We start from the raw sequence: 21,946 nt of genomic DNA, 5'->3' as shown, positions 1-21,946 counted from the left end.
GAGCTTTGAGGGAGTGCTTTTGCACTTGAGCCTAACCTTGACTCTAAGTGTTTTGTTTTCAAGCTTTTTGCCTGATACATAAACACCACAAGTACTTAACAATTGACTTGTCATTGGTACTCAGAGCCTTCAGCTTTCTCATTCTTTCCCTTTTGCTTTTCTTGACTTAATTTGCAATTGCTTTTTCAAGGTTTTCATGATTTCAAAAATTTCATAAAATGTCCTAGATGAAAACTTCAATTAAATAAAATCTAATGCAATTGAGCAACAATTAATCATACTAGCTTTCCAATACTTGTATGCCCATGCTAAGTTCTTCTTTAATGACCTTGTTTGTTTATGATCATGATACTTTATTGCTTTTAAACTCACAAAATTCAAGATGGTAGTCATAATGTCACAGCAAGATATTACAATTTAGTAATCAAGCTATGCTTATTCACAACACACATGCATACAGAGAAGATAAAGACAATCATGCAATTTACAGTGCTGGAAATAAGTAGGAGGGAAAAGGAACGTTACTGATAAACCCTGATTTTGTGATTTATCTTGTACTTATTTTGGGGGATTTTATCACCTTTTCTCACATTTATTCAATAAAATATCATGGTTTTGTAATTCTCCCTTGATTTGTGCTTAAATGTGAAAACATGCTTTTTAGGCCCTAAAATTGATGATTTTAATTCACTTTAATTCCATTTGATGTCTTGATATGTTTGTTGAGTAATTTCAGGTTCATAAGGCAAGTATTGGATGGAAGAAGTGAGGAGAAAAGCATGCAAAGTGGGAGAACTCATGAAGAAATGAAGGAACCGTAAAGCTGTCAAGCCCGACCTCCTGGCACTCAATCGACCATAACTTGAGCTACAGAGGTCCAAATGAGGCGGTTCCACTTGCGTTGGAAAGCTAACATCCGGGGCTTCAAAACGAAATAAAATTTATCATATGTTGCCTGACGCATAGGGGCGCGCACGCGCCATGTACGCGCGCACGGCGATGGAGCACGTGGGTCCACTTTAATGAAATCGCCCCCAGCGATTTTGCAGCTCATTTTGGGACCAATCCAACCCATTTCTGATGCTATTGAACCCAAGGATTGAAGAGGGAATGAAAAAAAAGTAGTCATAGTTTAGTTTTCATCATGTTTTAGGGTAGAAATTCTAGAGAGAGAGGCTCTCTCCTCTCTCTAGATTTTAGGGTAGTTTTAGTTAATTCTTCTTGGATCCAAGTTTTAATTCTTGTTTTGATTTAGTTTCTTCCTTTTAATTTCTTGTTATTACATCTCTATTCTTCTAGTTTTACTTGGAATTTCCTTTATTTTGCCATTTTTATGTTTGTGAACAATTGTTGGATCTTAATTTTCTTTAATGCAATTTTATGTTTCCATGTTCTTTTATGTTGATCTCGCTTGCTATTATTGATTTCTTGCAATTGATAGTTGGTAGATTTATTATTCTTGCACTTTTACCATGCTTTCCTTTTATGCCTTCCAAGTGTTTGATAAAATGCTTGGTTGGATTTTAGAGTAGATTTTGAGCATTCTTGGCTTGAAAAGAGTAATTAGGTGATCTTGAGTCATGAAAACCCAACTCATGTTGGTGATCTAGAGTTGTTAGCTAATATTGTTTCCATTGATGCTAATCTTTTGCTAATTTAATTAGTAAGTTGATTAGGACTTTTGGATTGAGATTAGCTAGTCTTATTAGACTTTCTCTCATGGAAGATAATATGATACCTTCTTCCAATGTTGGAGATGACGTAATAAGATAAATTCTTGTTATTATTGTGGTATGATTGATTAGTCTTGTTTGACTTTCTCCCAATTTGTTAGAGTTGACTAAATAAGATGAATTAATCATTGCATGACTAGGATAGAAAGCCTATGATCTCAACACTTGCCATGAATGTCTCTCTTTATTACTTGCTTTCTTTAGTTACTTGTTTGAATTACTTTTCTTGCCATTTATTTTCTTGCCCAATTATCAACCAAATCCCCCTTTACCCCTTCATAGCCAATAATCATTCACTTCATTGCAATTCCTTGTGAGACGACCCGGAGTCTAAATACTTTGGTTAATTTTCATTTGGGGTTTGTTATCTGTGACAACCAAATTTAATTTGATGTGAGAGTTGTTTGTTGGTTTGGAGCTATGCTTACCACGAAATTCTTCTTTCTATAAGAGAAATTCCTTATCGACAACAATTTTCGCTATCAAATTAATGGCGCCGTTGCCGGGGAGTTGCAATGGTGTTATGTTGTTGGCTATTGTGAATATTGTGAATATGTTTGCCTTTTGCTTATTTGTTAGTTTTTGTTTGCTTTAGGACTTTGTTGCTTATTCTTGTTAGCTTTCATTTTCACTTGCTATTATGAATTCTCATCACTTTGGCTATGAGTTTGGCTCAAATTATGTTGTAGGAAATGGTAGCTACAATGAGGATGTGCATCAAGGATGGAACAATCAAAAATGGGAGGAGCCTCAAGGGATTGATCAACCTTCTTGGCAACAACAACCTCCGGATTCTTATGGGTATAACTGTCATCCTAATGCATATCAATCTAATGGATGTGGTGACCCTTATTGCGATTGTCAACAACCACCACCATATGCCTATGAACCACCCCCTCAACATGACTTTGAACCACCTTACTCACAAGCCCCTTTTCACCAAACACCTCCATATGACCCTAATCCTTATCCACCATACCAACCACCTTATGAACCATATGAACCATACATGGAACAACCACCATTCCAACACAATTACTCTCAAGAACCACCTCAATATACACCATCTCCATACCCTTACCAAGATGAACCAACTTCCAATTATGAAACTTCCTTCCCAAACAATGAACCTTCTTTTTCCACACCACCTCCAATGGATGATCCTCTCCAAGAATGTGTTAGTTCTTATATTCAAAGACAAGAAGAGGACCAAAAGGAGTTTAAGGAGCTAGAAGCCAAGATGGCTATTCTAGCGGAAGCCGTTCACAATATGGTCTCCTCCCGACTAAGCCTAAGCAACCAAGGCACTTCCATTGACGAATGTGGAGAAGCAACCAAGAAGCATAGTGAGAGAGTGAGTTTAGAGCTTCAAGGTGAAGAAGAGGAGTTGAAGCAAGGAGTGCAACAAGAGGAGGAAGTTAAGACAATTGAGCCGGAAGAAGTGGTTGAAGCCTTTGAAGAGGTTGACCAAGAGATGGATTCAATCATTGAAGAATTCTTATGTACAATTGAATCCTCTCCAATTGGGTTTGACATAGAGGGTAAGGAAGAAGATACTTCACCTCCCATACCCTTGGTAAGCAATGAAGAAGAGATTGAATTGGAAGGAAGCTACCAAGAGGAAGAGGTTGAAATTGAAGAAGCTTGTGAAGAGGTGGAAATAATCAAAGAAGAGCACAAGGGAGTGGAACTTGCAAGACCATTGGAGACATCCCTTCCTAAGTCACCACCCAATACAACATTCAAGTGGGTAAAATTTCTATCCCTAAGCTTCACTTTCCCACTTGAATATGGTTTGATTGAAAATGATGGTCAACTTAGAGCTCTTTGTGGAGTTAAGAGTAAGAGGGAGTTGTTTAGTGGTTGGAAACATCATTCTAGGTTCATTATGGTTGCTTGCTCAAAGTTTGATTGCAAGGTTTGGTGTGGAGCTAAATTGTATGGGTCTAGGAAGTTGTTTGGAGGCTTCTTTGAGAATTCCAAGGCTAAACCACCCAATTGGAATCATGATGATCAATTTGAAGATGGGTGTCAAAACAAAGTGTGGGATCCCGGATCGCACAAGAAGAATCAAATTTGAGAGCTCATGGTTTGTGAAGAACTCCATCAAAACTTGAAGATATTAAAATTGAAGAATGGAGCTTATTGGAGACTCAAGCATTGGTGGATGTTCAAGGATAGCTTCAAGCACAAGCCACCTTAAGAGGAGCTCCCCATAAGTCCAACTTAAGGACAATAAACAAAAGTGCTAGGTGGGAGACACCCCACCATGGTAAACTGTTTTCATTTTTCTCTTTTGTAAATATTGGTAGAATAGGTTTGATTTCATGTTTTGTTTTGTTTGTTGAGTTTATTTGGTAGTATAATATGTTAAATAAGGTTTTAAGGTGTTTGAGTAGCTGTTTGGAGGTTTGGAATGGTTGGTTTGGTGCAAGAACTTGGAAAAATTTTGAAAAACAGAGCACCAACCCGCGCGTGCGCGCACCTGGCGCGTACGCACGCCTCAACCATTTTCGACCATCCACGCGGACACGCCATGTACGCGGACGCGTGGATGCAAAAATCTCACCCCTCCATACATTGACCCGAGAGTTGCGCCTACACTGCGCCAGCACCATGCCTGAGGCACAAACCACCCGCGCGTGCACGCACCTGGCGTGTATGCGTCCTTGAAGCTAATTGCACAATGCACGCGCGTACACGCTGTGCGCGTGTGCGCCGATAGCATCACCTGCCCTCCTGGTACATGTTCCAGAGAGTTATGCCCAGTTTGTGCCTATTCTATGCCTGCAAGCCACGCGTGCGCGCACTTGGCGCGTCCGCATCCTTTGGCCAAACTGCGCATCGGCGCATAAGCGTGCATGACGCGTCCGCGCCGGTAAAAATATATATATATATATATATATATATATATATATTTTTTTTTTTTTCTTTTCTTCCATTTTCTTTTATTACATTTGCTTATTTTCATTTATTGCATTTTAATTTTGTTTTTATAGCTTGTTCTTATCTTCTTTTCTAAGTTTCTTATTTTAATAATGGTGTTGAATTCTCTTACTCAATTGTTGAGAATTTCTTGGTTAATCTTGGTGCTTCTAGACTTGTTTGATATTGATGGGTAATGAAATATTTAATTCAATGCTTAACCTTTGATGATCCTTATATTCTTTGTACATTGATATGAGCTTACATGTCTTTCATGACCCACTCTTTCTAGTCGAACTTTATGCTTTTGAGTGCTTTTCATACCTTGACTTTACTCTTACATCAAGTATTAATTGATATGCCCTTTGCCTATATTGCTTTCTCACTCACATGCGTAGCTAACATGTAGTGAGAACCCTACTCTTAATTGGCATTAGCCCCCGCCTATGTTCTATTGCTTTCATATTTTTGTTGTAGGCTTAATTTTGTTTCTTTTTCTCTCCTTTGAGGTTGGCCACCAAGAAGGAAAGAAAAGGAAAAGCTTCTAAATGGGGCAACAAACAAGTATTTCCGCACAACATTTTGGAGGAACTCATCAATTGTAGCAACCCGTCCACCTTGCTCTTCTTTGCATGCACCGAGGACGGTGCAAATTTCTAAGTGTGGGGAGGTCGTCCGACCGACCTCCATGGGTAACAACTTCCTTTTTCAACACCAAATTCTTAATTTTTATCCTTGTTAGTTAGTTGTTGCATTGCATGATAGGTTGCATGCTAGTTAGAAATTGTACATATTTTACCACTTCTTTTTATGTTAGGACTACTTGGTTAGGGTGATGATTTCTTTTCCAAGAAACTATTTTTAGGGCACCCTACCAATTTGAAAAAAAAAATTTGTGTTGAACTTGCTTGAAGAATTTATTTTGGAACATGGTTTTTGAGCTAAGAACACAATCATATGAGTTTTGAGCCCAATTGTGTGGTTACATCTTATAACCACTTATTTTCATTCTTGTGTGCATTGTTCTCTTTCTATGATTGTGATCTTTGATTTGTTTGATTCTATATGTCCATTAGTCCATGTATACATGCATTTATATGATTGAGGCCATCATTTTATTTAGCTCACTTACCCAAATAGCCTACCTTTTATCAACCATTGTTAGCCAAATTTGAGCCTATTTAATCCCTTTTGTTCTTAATGTTAGCACATCATTACCCTTAAGCGAAAAATAATAAATATCCCTTAATTTGGATCTTTGATTAGCTTAGGCTAGTGAAAGTGTTTATCATTTGATTTTGGGAGAGTTGGGAACATTGGGTAGAGATAAAAGTGTGTTTTTGTATTTGTGTTGAGAATCTTGGGAATTGGGTACATACTCATGTATTAATCATGTGTAAACCATATGCATTGATGTTCTTGTATATATTTTAGTTTGAAAAAAAAATTTTGAGAAAAACAAAATGAAATATATATATAAAAAAAAGAAAGAAAGGAAAGCAATAAGAAGGGGACAAAAATGCCCCAAAGTTCAAAGTTCAATAAAAATCAATGAAGAAATGAAGGAAGTGAGGAGAAAAGCATGCAAAGTGGGAGAACTCATGAAGAAATGAAGGAACCGTAAAGCTGTCAAGCCCGACCTCCTGGCACTCAATCGACCATAACTTGAGCTACAGAAGTCCAAATGAGGCGGTTCCCATTGTGTTGGAAAGCTAACATCCGGGGCTTCGAAATGAAATAAAATTTGCCATATGTTTCCTAACGCATAGGGGCGCGCACGCGCCATGTACGCGCGCGCGCCGATGGAGCACGTGGGTCCACTTTAATGAAATCGCCCCCAGCGATTTTGTAGCTCATTTTAGGCCCAATCCAACCCATTTCTGATGCTATTGAACCCAAGGATTGAAGAGGGAATGAAAAAAAAGTAGTCATAGTTTAGTTTTCATCATGTTTTAGGGTAGAAATTTTAGAGAGAGAGGCTCTCTCCTCTCTCTAGATTTTAGGGTAGTTTTAGTTAATTCTTCTTGGATCCAAGTTTTAATTCTTGTTTTGATTTAGTTTCTTCCTTTTAATTTCTTGTTATTACATCTCTATTCTTCTAGTTTTACTTGGAATTTCCTTTATTTTGCCATTTTTATGTTTATGAATAATTGTTGGAACTTAATTTTCTTTAATGCAATTTTATGTTTCGATGTTCTTTTATGTTGATCTCGCTTGCTATTATTGATTTCTTGCAATTGATAGTTGGTAGATTTATTATTCTTGCACTTTTACCATGCTTTCCTTTTATGCCTTCCAAGTGTTTGATAAAATGCTTGGTTGGATTTTAGAGTAGATTTTGAGCATTCTTGGCTTGAAAAGAGTAATTAGGTGATCTTGAGTCATGAAAACCCAACTCATGTTGGTGATCTAGAGTTGTTAGCTAATATTGTTTCCATTGACGCTAATCTTTTGCTAATTTAATTAGTAAGTTGATTAGGACTTTTGGATTGAGATTAGCTAGTCTTATTAGACTTTCTCTCATGGAAGATAATATGATACCTTCTTCCAATGTTGGAGATGACGTAATAAGATAAATTCTTGTTATTATTGTGGTATGATTGATTAGTCTTGTTTGACTTTCTCCCAATTTGTTGGAGTTGACTAAATAAGATGAATTAATCATTGCATGACTAGGATAGAAAGCCTATGATCTCAACACTTGCCATGAATGTCTCTCTTTATTACTTGCTTTCTTTAGTTACTTGTTTGAATTACTTTTCTTGCCATTTATTTTCTTGCCTAATTATCAACCAAACCCCCCTTTACCCCCTCATAGCCAATAATCATTCACTTTATTACAATTCCTTGTGAGACGACCCGGAGTCTAAATACTTCGGTTAATTTTCATTTGGGGTTTGTTATTTGTGACAACCAAATTTAATTTGATGTGAGAGTTGTTTGTTAGTTTGGAGATATGCTTACAAAGAAATTCTTCTTTGTATAAGAGAAATTCCTTACCGACAATAATTTTCGCTATTAGTTACCACCTTGTAGTTCATCTTCACTGTTGTTATCCTTTTCCTTCCATTCTTCCCATTCCCATACCAACTTAGGGTGTTTGCTCATCCTCAAGCAATAATTGGAACAGTGGTGATGGGGTTTATGATGGATCATGAGTGTCTTACACAATGTAATGTTAGTAGTACATGTGTTTAAGCAAGCAAAATAAAATGAATCCGTTCTTTGGAAAATGAATCCGTTCTTTAGCAAGCGGACCAAATATTGTTAAGTAATAATCCACTAGGAGTGGGATCGAATCCCACAGAGATTAACGGATTAAGGCAAACAATAGTTAATTGATTATCCTAGTTAGACTATTCATAATTGTGATGATAATCAACAAGAAAATATAAATAACATGAAAGTAAATTGCAAAGAAAGTAAAGTACAAGAAAGTATAGTGCTGGAAATGTAAAGTGCAGAAAATGTAAATAACCATAAAGTAAATAAAAGAAAGAAAGATAAAATTAACATTGGGATCAAGAGATATTGTATTCTCTGGATTAATTGATTTTATCTCATTTTCAATCATGCAACTCATTGACCTCTTAGCAATCATGATTGATTGAACCCCAATCCCTTGGTGATTCAATCTCTCAAATCTTGATCAATAGCCAATTCCTTGGTCTAATTGCTCATGAGAAGAGATGAAGAATGGTCTCTGATTATACCACACACTTTCATTGGTCCAAGTAGAGGAAGGATTATATGTCACCATATCCAAACACCAAAACCCAGATCCTACTCAAGTGTGAGAAAGGATTTCAAGCATGGTTTTATGATTCCTCTTCCAAGGTTCACATAAAACCCAAATACATTCAATCTCTTTTCCAAATTAATTGAATGCTAGAATGAAGAACAAAATCTTTTCTAGTAAATCAAAGAGAGATGAATAGAATAAGAAGAATAAAAACAATCAATTCATTGAAAAACAATAGATCTCTCTTTCCCAATGGAAAGAGTTAGTGATTCATAACTAAAAGATATTTATAAAAGTAAGAAAAGAAAGAAGGGAAGCTGATGGTGAACAGAGAGGGTCCGAAGACTCCCTCAATCCAGCATGCCTAATTCTATGAAACTAAGGCCTTTATATAGGCTTTTCTAAATTACAAATTAAAATAAAATTAAAAGCAAATTACAATGAAATGAAAATAAACTATTCTAGATACTTCTTGTGGCCTTGATTGGTTGACAATTGTGGCTTGAATGAGAGTTGGAGTGGGCTTGATTGAAGGTTGGGGGCTGCAGGGAGAAGTTGGCGTGTGGTTTCAAGTGCCACTCCCACTTGATTTTGGCCTTTGGAGTATGACCCACTTTGCAATGTTGAAAGTATGCAGTTGGTTGGGCCTCAAAATGAATGTTCACTATGAAGTATTATATATTGTTGGAAAGCCCAGGATGTTAGCTTTCCAATGCCTTTAAAATTAACTTATTTGGACCTCTGTAACTCAAGTTATTCCCATTTAAAAGTGAAGAGGTCAGTCTGTCAGTACCCCAGCGTGCCACGCCCACTCTTTGGCGTGCCACGCCCATATATTATGAAACTGGCATGCCACGCCCAGAACCCGGCGTGCCATGACTATTGTGAAAATAGAGCTGGCATGCCACGCCTTCGATATCAAGTGGCACGCCCAAATTTTGCAATACTGAAATAATGGCCTTTTTTACCTCCATTTTTAATGTCCACTCTAGAGTTTTATATTTGGAAAGATCTTGATGTCAGCGTTCCAACGCCACTAAAATCAGATCATTTGGACCTCTACAACTCAAGTTATGTTCCTTTGAAGATGAAGAGGTCAGGCTGGTAACTCTGCAGTGACGTGTTTTGCTCCCTGTATTTTCGAGGTCAATATCTTCCTTAATTCCAGTGTCCATTATAAGGTGTTATATATGATTGAAAAGCCCTAGATGTCTACTTTCTAATGGCAATGGAATCATCTCATTTGGAGTTTTGTAGCTCAAGCTATCTTCATTTGAATGAGAGGAGGTCAGGCTGGCATATGCCCTGGCATGCTACGCCCACTTCTTGGCGTGCCACGCCCATACACCAAGTGGCACGCCCTCTTTGAGACTTGGCTTCACAACTTGGCGTGCCACGCCCAGAGCTCCAAGTGGCAGGCCCATATAAAATTCTTCAACCTTCTTTGCTGGAATGTTGGCTTGGCGTGCCACGCCCATAGCTTCAAGTGGCATATCCATTGTTGAGAGTTGGTTCAAAAGCTTGGCGTGCCACGCCCAGAGCTTCAAGTGGCACGCCCAGCTTCACATGCCCAGCTTTATATGTTATTTTCTTCCCTTTTTGTTGATCTTTTCACCTGAAATTCAACACAAATCCATTTCAAAGTAATGTACCATAATATATATCATTTAGTTCATGAAATTGCATTGATAAAGGAGACTATGCTCTTTTTATGGTCCTTTTAGATAAGAAAAAAGGTACATGATGCGCAGTCATCAGTGTGCATGATACATTTCATAAAGAATAAGTGGCACATCAAACTTAGTGTGACACTTTCACTTGGAATTAATGCAAGTATCCAGTATAGATTGTAAACAAATTTTGTTGCATAGCAACATCAAACTTAGAATGCAATCACATGTCAATTTATTTGAAATACAACTAAGCAAATGAAACTGTTATATGTTAATTACAATCACCAAGTAAAGAATCTGTCACTAATAAGGATTTTCTTGGTGAGGTATTAACAAAAACAGTTTAAGGAGCAAAATAAAAGAAAGCATTACAAACAACTAAATGATTAAAAACAAAGAGAATAATAAAGTGTCAAAACAAAAGAAAGATAACACTGCAAAGGCATTATGATTATGCAGACAAGTGGTGTTGCTGGATTTATTGCATAGATAATTAAGTTTGATGCAATCATCCAGAGAGATTGAAAACAGATTATTGCAGGGCAACACCAAACTTAGAATGTAATCATATGCCAATTTATTGAAATTAAACAAAGCAGACAGAGAAAGTAAACAAAGCAAAGAAATGAAATGTTACCTAAGGTTGGGTTACCTCCCAACAAGCGCTCTTTTAGTGTCATTAGCTTGACATGTTGTTCTTCACTTTCTTCCTCTTCTTCTAGTTTGTTAAGAGGAATGACCTCAAGGGGGGAGAAGAACCAGTCAGTGTTCCCCTTCTTGGTTTCTTCCCAGCAAGCTTCCTTATGTAAGTTGTTGGATCAGGGGTAGGATTGTTTGCAGTTGACCTTTTCTTGAATGTTGTCCTTGGTATCTTGGTCATAATCCTCTTCTCAATGCTATTGTTAGTTGCCTTCACTTCTTGGATATCAAGACTTGGTGGTTGTGTGATTGTTGGAGTGTTTTCTTCATCAAGAGCCTCTTGAATTGGTGGTTCCATGAGCCCTTCCTCTATGCACTTCTCTGCTTTAATTGAGTGTGAATCTCCTTGATTGTCTTCCTCTATTTCTTATTCATGATTTTCCATTAAGTCCTTTGGGAGGGAATCTTCATGTTCTATTGTCACTTCAATTAGCTTTTGTGAATATAAAATCCTTGGCTCATATACCTCCACCACTTCATCCTTCATTGCAATTTCACTTGACACAAGGACCTTTTGTTCTTGTTTTTCCACTTCTTCACCCATAAATTGGTCTTCATCCTCACTGTTTGATAGTTCTAAGTTTCTCCTTATTTGCTCTAAGCGCCCATCCATCTTCTTGAGGAGGATTTCTTGCCTTTTTCAGGATTATTCTTGTCTTACCCATAATTCTCTGGACTTTTGAAGGAGATCCTCTGCTAGCTCAAGAGATGAAGGTTGAGAGAAATTTTGTGGACATGGATGTATTGTGGTGAAGATGCTTTGAGGGCTATGGAGTGAATTTTGTGAATTGTTAAATGAATTTTGTGGTTGGTGAAATGAGTCATATGGATCTTGGTTGAAACTTTGTGTTGAGGCATAATCAAGTGATGAAGAATTTTCAAATGAGAAGTTGGGAGGTGAGGTTGGACAATTTTGCATAAATGAATTAAAGGTCTGTTCAAGTGATGATGGCTCTTGATGAGTGGAGTATCAACTATTAAATGCTGTTTGGTTTTGATCCTCCCACCCACAACTTGAGTAATTGTTGTATTCTTCACTTTATGGGTCATTTTGTGGCCATGGGGAGCAATCTTCCAGGTATGTATTGACAGCACAATCAAATGATGATGTTTCTTGATGATTAGAATATGAATCAGTGAAATTCCCTTCCCAGCCATAGTTTGTGTAGCTGTCATAACAGTATGAGTCACTTTGTGGCTCTAGGAGAAAATTCATTTCACTTGATTGTTCACACTCTTGTTGATATACCCAGACACCATGAAGATAATGACATAAATTATTTTGTGGCTCTGGGCAATATCTCATGTGATTTGATTGATCAATTTGTGGCTCTAGAGCATATTCCCATTGGTTGGGTTGCTCAGAATATGTGATTTCTTGGTGATATTTCCATCCACCATTAGGATAACGACTTGAATCATATTGTGATGGTGGGCAATATCCCATGAAATTTGTTTGATCAAAAGATAAGTTGAACTCCATTTGAATTTTGTAAAACACAATCACCAAAGAAAACTGAAATTCATGTCTCAGATGAGAATTTCTCAGTGTGGCAATAACTCAAACACCTTGGTATCAGCCTAAAACAGAAAATTAAAAGAACAAAAACAAAGAAAATGCTTAATCTAGACTTCTCACCCACTTAATCATTGTCGATCTATATCAATCCCCGGCAACGGCGCCAAAAACTTGATGAGGGAAAAACGATTCCACACAAACTCACCGGCAAGTGTACCGGGTCACATCAAGTAGTAATAACTCACAAGAGTGAGGTCGATCCCACAGGGATTGATGGATCAAGCAATTTTAGTGAGGGGATTAGTTTAGTCAAGCTAACAGCGGTGAATTGGGTGAAATTGAAGCAGCAGAAAGTAAATTACAGTGAATTTAAAGTGCAGAATGTAAATCAACAGAAGCTTAAAGAGCAAGAAAAGTAAATTGCATCAAATGTAAAGGGAATTGGGTGTAGGGAAATTAAAGAAAGCAGTAGATCAAGCAATCGAAAAGAACTCGGGAACAATTAACAGGAAATCTAAATTACAAGAATATTAAATCAGACTGAATTATGAATAGAAATGTAAAGTTGCAGAGAAATAGAAGTGCCGAAGATTGAAATTTGTAATAAAAGTAAAATGAATTCAACACAATTGAAATGTAAAAGTGTATCAACTATACTAATCTCTCTGGAGTCTCTAATCCTTCAAGAGAGCTCTGGAGTTTCTAATCCTCCAGCCTGAGCCTCTATTCTACTCCTACTCCTACTGTCTGTGATCCCTTTTTTTACTTACTGATCCCCCCTTTTCCTAACAGAACTAAAGCCTTTTTATAGGCATTCCTAAATTACAAATGAAATTGAAATTTAAAATAAATTACAACTCAAATGAAATTCCTATTCTAACTGTTTCTTGTGATGTCAATGGGCTTTGCTTGCTTTGAATTTTTGATGGGCTTTGAATCAGATTAATTGAGCCAGAGTTGCACTTCCAAGAGAACGGAGCGTTTTCAAATTGAGCGTAGCGTTCATTCACCCACGCGTACGCGTCCTCTGTGCATGCGTGTCCTTTTTGCGTTTTGGGCCTTTCACGCGTACGCGTCCCTCACGCTTACGCGTGCCTTGGCAATCTGGCACATCAACGCGTGCGCGTCATCTACGCGTACGCCTCCCGTGCAGTGTTCTCTAAGTGAGTGTAGTGTTCTTCAATTGAGCGCTCCCCACGCGTATGCGTTACCTACGCGTATGCGTAGGTCTTCAAACATGCTACTCCCATGCTGCCGCTCAGCCCACGTTTGCGCGTCCTTCTTCAGGTAAGTCACACCCACGCGTACGCATCATGCACACGTACGCATCGATGGCTATACTTCCATTCCAATTTTAGTTTTGCTCGAAAACGCTCACTCATGCAACGTAGCGTTCTCTTTGTAAATGAACGCTAATTACATCCACGCGTACGCATCATGCACGCGTAAGCGTGGGTCTTCAAAATTCCTTACCCGACGCGTGCGCGTCTTGTACGCGTGCGCGTCGTGACGTTTTCGCGCCAAGAGTGCTTTTCTTTTTTAAATCATGGGCCACACTTTTAAAAGCGTTGCCTAAGGCTCCAAAGTGTGCCGAAACTCCAAAATGTGCCTCAGAATTCCTCTTTTATCCTTTTTAGCTTATTTTGTGCTTTTTTGCTTCTTTTTCTTCTTGTTTCCTACAACGTTTATAAAATCAAAAGATCAAAGGAGTATACCATTTAAGCACAAAAGCATTCAAGATTTAAACACTAATCATCAATTTCTTGTATGAAAAAGTATAGAGAAACATGACATGATGACATGTCATCAGCTAGATCTAAAAAGCAGCATTCTCTGATCCAAAAGATTCTACCTTGTCTGTGGAGTTTTGAGTAGGATCGCCAAGAGAATGGATTGGTATGCGCTTCACCCTCTATTGGATTGAATGACCAAGGGCCCTGGCATTCATTCTGTAGCAGAAGAGATCAATGACCATGGGCAATGTCTTTGATCACTTACAGCCTGCCATAGAAGAAGATCATCCACAAGCAAAGAAGATGATAGTACCAGAGTTACTTTAGAAAGACAAAGCAACTCCAACTCTCAATTCTCAATCTAACCCTATCACTTATTCCTTTCAATATATCGAAGCATTTATAACATATAATCATACAAGGTTTACATAATATTGTTCAACTCCTTCTGATTCCGCCTGACTAAGACCTGCAAGACAACCATTGCTTGCTTCAAGCGACAATCCTCGTGGGATCGACCCCGACTTGCTCAGGTATTACTTGGACGACCCAGTGCACTTGCTGTTTTACGTACACGCGTACCATTATGGTTTGCTTCTCTTTTGCTATCATTCATATACACTTATCAAGAAATCAAAGCACTCAAAGTTCTTGTTCTGAGGGTTATCTAAAATGTTGATTTGGGCCTGAACGTGAGGTCCAGATCCTTTTGTATGGCAGCATTTGACTTATCGATGCCGAGGTGCCTCCTGTCCGAGTTCCTCGTAAGGAGGTAGGGGGTGGTAGCTGCAAGAGACTCTGATGCTTAAGTTAGGAAGGGCTTTAGGCAGGTTTTTAGTAGATTAGAACGTGAATATACCTGAGGGTTGTCAGTGTATTTATTGTAGAGTTGATTACCACCTTTGTTAGAGTAGTTCCATCTTTTCTGATGGATAACCGTCCCCTTTATCTTAGAAGTTTGTTTGAATCTATTTTTTCATAAGATAGAAATTGCAGGCAAAATTTGTGGAGGCAGTTACTTACTTTGGACAGGTAGAGTTGGGCTCTTATGTCGATGTCCAACCTCTTCAAAGAGGTTTGGAGACCCTCCTCATGGGCTGGGTCTTTTATCCTTTATTGGGCTTGACTTTTTTTGTTAGGCCAGGGTATGAACAGTGTCCTTGCTTGAGCCTTGGGCTTTCAGAAGCTTAGGCTCGAGCACCCTGTGGCCTTGCTTTGATGCTGGGTATCCCTCCTTCTGAAAGGTCGGGTACTCGATGTGTTTTGAAATTTTTCGAACGATAACCCTTTTTAAATGAGAGCTAATTTGGCGCAGCAGTTTTTCTGGAGATCCGTGCACATTTTTAAGAGGAGTTAAGAGCTGTTATGCCCCCTTCATCTCTTATAAAATCCTTTCCACTATTCTTCTTCTCTTTTTCACATTTCTGAAAACCTTTTCATTTTCTTTTTTCTTCGTGAAGAACTTTCTCTTCCTTTCCTTCTTTTCGATTGCTCTTGCTTCCAAGACTTCTTTATCTTGGATTTTCCTGAAGGTCTTGTCTTGCTGGTGTGGAGAGGAACGTTCGCAGTTTACGGCTGTTTGATGTGCCCCTCCTTCTTTTGATATCTTTGTTAAGGTTGGTTTCTCTTTGTCTCCTTTTTGATACTTCTTGCATTATGAAGCTACTTTGAGTGATGATGTTGATATTGATATACATTGGGACTCTCTGCTTTAACTGTTATTGTGTTGCTTTCGCTAAGAAAGTCTTTTGTTTTCTTTTTGAGACCGGCGTAGAATACTTGAGGTAAAAGACTCCTTTTGTTGATTTTTGAAAAAATTTTCTGATCTTCGTAGAACTGTAACTGTTACTATTTTATTGCCTACTTGTATCTGTTGCCCCCAATGGTGTCACTGTGATGTGATGATGTTACATGAGAGGGACACCTTTTGGTTGCTTCTTGGAAAAATTTGAAAAAATGGCTTTCTTTGATTTTGTTGTTTTTACTCGATTTCTTTTGAATGAGGTCTGACTTCTATTAGTAACGATCTTTTTATTTTGCATCTCTAGGTGTAGCCTTTATATCTCGTGCTGTAGTTCTGAAAAATGTCGACTAAGGTTCCTTCTAGTCTCTTACCCTGGGTAAATGCCAACATTTTGTCTTGTGTTCCTATAGTGGGTAGGGAGTATTGCGAGGCGTACCATAGATATCATAGGATTTGTGAGAATAGGGAGGATGAGAGGAACTATGAGCTGATAGCGCCGAACCCTGAGGAGAGGGTTTGTTTTCTCCTTTAAACAAATCAGAACCCCCTTTCTTTTATGCTTATGACTGCTTTTCACCCTTGAGGCGAAGGGATACTTGAGTTCTTCAAAGTCTAGTCAGGAGAAACGAGACGAATAGCTAGTGTGGGAATAGCCTTCCTTGGAGCAGCAGTGACAGAACCCGTCTTCTTAGGAGAAGGTCGGGAGGAAGCCCCTTTGGTCTCCTAACTCTGAAGGCTTTGAGCTACCACAGTCTTCTTCGTCTGACGAAGAAACTTCATGGACGAGGTCTTAGAAGCCATGTTCTCTGCAAAAGAAGGAAAACACGTTAGAACAACGAAATATAGCTTGGGAAACTTTTAAAAATTAGAGGTCGGGAAAACTACCTAACTCGGACCGAAGCTGACCGGAGTCCCCTAAAAACCTCTTTGTGTCCAAGTGAGGAGCCCAGCCCCAGCACTCTTGCAACACTTCCACAAAGGCTTTCTCAACTTTATCTAGACTATCCTTGGAATATTTAGTTATTATAGGGTGTTCTTGCCTAAAAAGGGGGAAAAGAAGGCTCGTCGGTCTCATCTAAAAAGAAAGGTCGGGACCCTCTACGGCCCGAACTTTAAAGAAATGGTTTTGATGTCGTGAAATGACTCATCAAAGATGGAGAACGCTTTCCTACCCTGGATGGCACATAAAGAAAGCCAAGAGGCTTTCCCTTTTAATGTTCTGGGTTTGGTCAGAACCAAAAAAATAGAGAAAAAGCTCAGTAGAAGATCGGACACCAAGCTCCCGACATAGGAGCTGAAAAAATTTTAGAAAGGCCCAAGAGTTCGGATGCATGTGCATCTTTAGTGTTTTTCTCTTAGAATTCCAATCAATAAACTAAGAGTAATTGCAAGATAAGCAGTGATTTCATGATTAATTGAGAAATACTTTGAGGTAGTGTGCATTCATTGATTACAGGAGAATTTAGAAGAGAATTGGTTAAGATTGAAGAAAAATGAGGCCAAAAATCATAAAGAAGACAAATGAAAAAACAAATAGAAACCCTTTTGGATTGAACAGAAAGCTTCACATACAAAGTGACCTTGCTCACGTTCCATGCCAAATCATAGTGCACTTACAGGGGCATTGTGTCCCTCAACGTACAACATGGGAGAGTTGGCGTGCAACACCAAAACGGAAGCCGTGCATACGCACAAGTATTGAAAAATGCTCAATCATGTGTACTCATGACTCTCCATTTCAATGTGGTACATAGAAGAATAGACATGGGATGTAAAGCCTTTCACGTAGGACGTGGCCATCATGTGTACGCACGTAGCATGCATACACACAAGAAGAAGATTTTGAGCCGTCATGCGTACGCATGACACCCAGTTTGCGTAGTACGTGAGATTTATCATATACAATGCCAGGGAATAAACAGAGGCAGCAATTGAAGGATTTCAAGACCACGTACAATGTGGATTTGTTCACGTACAACGTGGGCTATCCAAGGAGTAATTTGGATCAAGATTTGGCTTCACGTTTCACGTGAACTGATGAGGGAAAAACGATTCCACACAAACTCACCGGCAAGTGTACCGGGTCACATCAAGTAGTAATAACTCACAAGAGTGACGTCGATCCCATAGGGATTGATGGATCAAGCAACTTTAGTGAGGCGATTAGTTTAGTCAAGCTAACAGTGGTGAATTGAGTGAGAATTGATCAAAAGAAAGTAAATTGCAGGGAATTTAAATTGTAGAAGGTAAATTGACAGAATCTTAAAGAGCAAGAAATGTAAATTGCATCAAATGTAAAGGGAATTGGGTGCAAGAAAATTAAAGAAAGCAGTAGATCAAGCAATCAAAGAGAACTCGAGAATAGAAAATTTAAATTGCAGGAAAATTAAATCAGATTGAATCATGAACAGAAATGTAAGGTTGCAGAGAAAGTAAATTTGCATAAGAGAATTGCAGAAAGTGAAAATTTCACTGAAATAAAACTGAATTCTGCTGAAAAATAAAAGTGTATCGAAGAGAGCCTTCTATTCTACTCCTACTCCTACTGCTGCCTACTACTATTGCAGCCTACTCCAGCGCTCTCCTCTTTAACAGAACTAACCGAGCCTTTTTATAGGCATTCCTAAATTAAAAAATGAAATTGAAATTGAAAACAAATTACAATTCAAATGAAATTCCTATTCTAACTGTTTCTTGTGCCTTTTAAGTGATGTAATGGGCTCTGCTTGCTTTGGAGCTTCAATGGGCTTTGAATCAGATTAATTGAACCAGAGTTGCACTTCCAGGAGAACAGAGCGTTTTCAAATTGAATGCAGCATTCATTCACCCACGCGTACGCATCCTTCACGCTTGCGCGTCCTTGGCGTTTTGGCATATTGACGCGTACGTGTCATGCATGCGTACGCGTCCCTTGCAGCATTCACTAAACAAACGTAGCGTTCATGCACCGAACGCTCCTTCCACACGTACGCATCATACATGCGTACGCGTGGATTGCAAAATGTCACATCCACACTGCGCCTCATTAACGCGTTTGCGCGCTTCATCCCAATTGCCACACTCACGCGTACGCGTCATGAACACGTACGCGTCGATGGCTAAACTTCAATTCCAGATTTCGCGCTTTGTCGCAGGCGTTCTTTGGTAACGAACGTAGCGTTCTTGCTGAATGAATGTTGATCCCCCACCCATGCGTACGCGTCACCCATGCGTACACGTGGATTTCAAAATTGTCATTTGCGCTCGCGCATCTTGTACGCGTGCGCGTCAGTTGCAAAACTCCAATTCCAATTTTGAATTTGCCCGAAAATGCTCCTTTAGTTAACTTAGCTCTCTCTTTGCAAATGAGCGCTGATTGTGAAAACAGAGCACGCTTTCTTGATTTATTCATGGGCCACGCTTTCAAAGTGGTGGCCTAAGGCTCCAAAGCGTGCCCAAACTCCAAAATGTGCCCCAAAATTTCACTTTTTTCCTTTTTAGCTTATTTTGTGCTTTCTTTGCTTCTTTTTCTTCTTATTTCCTACAAAGTTTATAAAATCAAAAGATCAAAGAAATATACCATTCAAGCACAAAAGCATTCAATATTTAAGCACTAATCATCACTTTCTTGTATGAAAAAGTATAGAAAAACATGACATGATGACATGTCATCACAACACCAAACTTAAACCTTGCTTGTCCCTAAGCAAGAAAAGAATCATGCAATAAATATTGACAATCCAAGGTAAGAAAAATAGCAACTCAATGTTCATGGTTGGCTAGTTTTCTATGCACACCACAATCACAAAAGAAATGTAAATGATTGATGCTTCTATCTAGCTCATTTTATGAAATCTTTTCGTTATATTTCTTCCTTGAAACAAGCCTTTGATTTTCTTATTAGCTTCTCCTTTTGGGTGCTTTGCCCCATGAATTGATAACAAAGCTACAACTCTAAATGCTTTGTTTTCAAGTATTACCACTTGATACATAAGCACCACAAGCATTTAATTAGAAAACTTCATTAAGCTCATTTGTTTCTTTTCTTGACTCTCTAATCATTGATGCTCAGAGCCTTGAGCTTTGAGGGAGTGCTTTTGCACTTGAGCCTAACCTTGACTCCAAGTGTTTTGTTTTCAAGCTTTTTGCCTGATACATAAACACCACAAGTACTTAACAAATGAATTGTCATTGGTACTCAGAGCCTTCAGCTTTCTCATTCTTTCCCTTTTGCTTTTCTTGCCTTAACTGCATTTGCTTCTTCAAGGTTTTCATGATTTTAAAAATTTTATAAAATGTCCTAGATGAAAACTTTAATTAAATAAAATCTAATGCAATTGAGCAACAATTAATCATACTAGCCTTCCAATACTTATATGCTCATGCTAAATTCTTCTTTAATGACCTTGTTTGTTTATGATCATGATGCTTTATTGCTTTTGAACTCACAAAATTTAAGATGGTAGTCATAATGTCACAGCAAGATGTTACAATTTAGCAATCAAACTATGCTTATTCACAACACACATGCATACAGAGGAGATAAAGACAATCATGCAATTTTCAGTGCTGGAAATAAGTAGGAGGGAAAAGGAATGTTACCACCTTGTAGTTCATCTTCACTGTTGTTGTCCTTTTCCTCCCATTCTTCCCCTTCCCATACCAACTTAGAGTGTTTGCTCATCCTTAATCAACAATTAGAACAGGGGTGATGGGGCTAAGATGGATCATGAGTGTCTTACAATGAAATATTAGTAGTACATGTGTTTTAAGCAAGCAAAATTAAAGATAACAATCAAGGCACAGAAAACAGAGACATTGTGATTGCAAACATAAGAGGGTGTGCATGATACATTGCATAAAAAAATAAGTGGCACACCAAACTTAGTGTGACACTTTCACTTGGAATTGATGCAAGTATCCAGTATGGATTAGAAATAAATTTTGTTGCATAGCAATACCAAACTTAGAATGCAGTCACATGTCCATTTATTTGAACTAAAACTAAGCAAATGAAACTGTTATATGTTAAATACAATCACCAAGCGAAGAATCTTTCATGAATAAGGAATTCTTGGTGAGGTATTAACAAAAGTAGTTAATAAAAGAAAGAATTAAAAACAAGGAAATGACTAAAACAAAGAGAAAAATAAAAATGTCAAACTAAAAGAAAGATAACACTACAAAGGCATTATGATTATGCAGACAAGTGGTGTTGCTGGATGAATTCATAGAAGAGTAAGTGGCACACCAAACTTAGAAACTTAGTATGGAACTTTTCAATTTAGAATTGATGCAATCATCCATAAAGATTGAAAACAGATTGTTGCAGGGCAACACCAAACTTAGAATGTAATCATATGCCAATTTATTGAAATTAAACAAGGCAAAGAGATAAAATAAACAAAGCAGAGAAATGAAATTTTTACCTAAGATTGGGTTGCCTCCCAACAAGCGCTCTTTTAATGTCATTAGCTTGACATGTTATTGTTCACTTTCTTTATCTTCTTCCAGTTTGTTAAGAATAATGACCTCAAGGGGGGAGAAGATTCATCTATTTTCCCCTGTTTTGGTCTCTCATCAGCAAGCTACCTTTTGTTATTTGCTGGATTGAACTTGCTTGCTGGATCAAGGGGAGGATTGTTTGCAGTTGACCTTTTCTTGAATGTTGTCCTTGGTATCTTGGTCACAATCCTCTTCTCGGTGCTCTTGTTAGTTGCCTTTACTTCTTGGATATCAAGACTTGGTGGTTGTGTGATAGTTGGAGTGTTCTCTTCATCAAGAGCCTCTTGAATTGGTGGTTCTATGAGCCCTTCCTCTATGCACTTCTCTGCTTCAATTGAGTGTGAATTCTCTTGATTGACTTCCTCACTTTCTTCTATATGATATTCCATTAAATCCTTTGGGGGTGAAGTTTCATGTCTCTCTGTCACCTTAATTAGCTTTGGTGAATATAAAATCCTTGGCTCATGTACCTCTACTACCTCATCCTTTATTGCAATTTCACTTGACACAGGGACCTTTTATTTTTGTTCTTCCATTTCCTCACCCACAAATTGATCTTCATCCTCACTGTTTGATAGTTCTAAGTTTCTCCTTATTTGCTCTAAATACCCATCCATCTTCTTGAGGAAAATTTCTTGCCTTCTCTAGGATTGTTCTTGTCTTTCCAATAATTCTCTGAACTTTTGAAGGAGAT

The sequence above is a fragment of the Arachis ipaensis genome, chromosome B9, assembly GCF_059453495.1.
Source record: "Arachis ipaensis isolate K30076 ecotype BB chromosome B9, ASM5945349v1, whole genome shotgun sequence".
Lineage (NCBI taxonomy): Eukaryota > Viridiplantae > Streptophyta > Magnoliopsida > Fabales > Fabaceae > Arachis > Arachis ipaensis.
This window is presented reverse-complemented; position numbering follows the sequence as displayed.